Genomic DNA, 2,179 nt, shown 5'->3' on the forward strand with positions numbered 1-2,179 from the left:
TTCGCCTTTGTTGTACTCTAAAGAGCCGTCATTGAGAACCCCGGGTACTGTTTCCTCGCTGTTAACCCGATATTTCACACCCACGGGCGGGAGCCCTTTAAAGTGCAAGCTCCGCTGAAAAATGCGTACCTACTGCTACTGGCCTCCTTAACAGGCATTTCTTTGGTTTATTATCGGCCGTTTTCGGGTTCTATGTCAATTCTAATTGTAGTTAAAAACGGTTTCAGTCGCTACATGAGTCGCAACCGTGCCCTGGATACCGTGGATAACAACACACTGCCACTAAAGCCTCTTGAAAAGGCTTCTTCACCTTTTACCTTTTCACCCTTGCAAGCTCCGCTGAAAAAATGTGCGTTCAACAAGCAAGACAAAACAATTACAGCCTTGTCTTAGTAAAAGCACGAGTTTTCAAGTTTTGAAGACGAAATCTAAATGGACAAAATAGGATGAACAAGTGTCGTGTGGGGCAAACTGCAGGGTTGTTGGTTCAGAACCATGAGGTCCCGTGGTCAAATTCTGCCAGCTCAGAATGTAGTCTGTCATATCATGCCACCGATCTCGTTCTCCCAGGCAATTAATGCAACATCAGCCACTGCATCCAGGTGTAAAACGGGAACCTGACTTCGGTCGAGGACTGGTAAAAGTCAGAGTAAAGAGGGAGATGGGCTCCTTTTCCCAACACCGTGCCCTAGCTAGACACAGTTGATAACAAAACACTGCCCTTACGGTCTCAAAACAAAAAGGCTATGGGACTACCTACTACCTCCCCCCGTAAATATGGGTCAATGGGTCACGCTATTTTTATATTATCCGCATTGCCGGGTAGTAATAAAGGTGTGCCCTGACCGATGATTTATGATTGACAGGGTCACGTGACCTGTGACGACATGTTGCGCATCCCGTGATGCAGGGTTGTCGTATCGGTTACATCGGTCTTGCGTCAGAACACGTCATCACGAACCCCGAGGGGATACCCTCCCTAGCATACTTGCATACATACCACCAATTGCAAGTCACACGAGTGACATTGTCTTACTACAGGTAATGTTTGAGGCCAATGAAGTAGTGTTTTGGTTAGGTAACCAGGCTACACAACAGCGGGTAAAATATTATCTTCTTCCGGCCACAAACGAAACTTAAATTAGTAAACTTTTGTGGCCTTTCGGATGTTTCTTTGGTTTATTCTTAATGAATGAATATAGGTTATGTTATTATTAGATTTATTGATTGTCGGTTTTGTTATAAATGTTTCACAATCGACAAAAAGGCCAAGGGCGACCTAAAAATATCCGAACATTAGATATAAATTGTACTGCCAAACTTCTAGTGTAACATATAGTTAGGCCACACTGACTTAATTTTATGGATGACATTCGCGCGCGCATTCATTTTCACCTGGTAAGAAAAAAAACTATGGAAGTTTTCGCGCTACCTCCAAGCTTTCTATCCGGCCCCTTCTGTCTCAGCGTCGCACCAAAACATAAAATAACCCCAGAGTAAGATATATGGCCGTCTGTGTGTAATCATTTGTGCCGCGAAGCGTTGACGCTGAAACTAATGTTTTTAATAATTGTCTCCCTTCTGGTGTTAACAATTGTAACGCGATAGAGCAATTCAGGGTCTGGATAATGACCCTGCTATCTGTGCCGTGTTGTTGAGAAATAAACCATTATCTTAAACGGCGTCAAACGTGCCACCAGAAACACGATCTTCCGAAGTGGCAAAGGTAGTCAACCAATATTACTAGACACAGCGATATCGATGAACCCCAGGGGTGCCTAAGCATTTGCACGAACCCTATGAAATTCGTACGAATATTATGTGATACACACGAATCACTATGCGAAAACGCACGAATATTATGAAATTCGCACTAATCACTATGCGAAATCGTACGAATTTTATGAAATTCGCACGAATCACTATGTGACACACACGAGCCTTATGTGATTTGCACGATCCTTATGCAAAAACGGCGGCCGGGAGGAGGCATGATTTTGAGCGTTTCTACCCCATATATTTATATTTCAAGGCATGGAATGGACATTTACCGTCCCAAAGATGTATTTGATAGCCTGCGAGCTACTGTTTCTCTTCATTTCCGCGAGTTACATCGTATTTTCAATCTCCCAAACGACTAAGCCTCCATTTTGAAAATCCCGCTCCATTTTTCACATCA

This window comes from Branchiostoma floridae, chromosome 10 (genome assembly GCF_000003815.2).
Source record: "Branchiostoma floridae strain S238N-H82 chromosome 10, Bfl_VNyyK, whole genome shotgun sequence".
Classification (NCBI taxonomy): Eukaryota; Metazoa; Chordata; class Leptocardii; order Amphioxiformes; family Branchiostomatidae; genus Branchiostoma; species Branchiostoma floridae.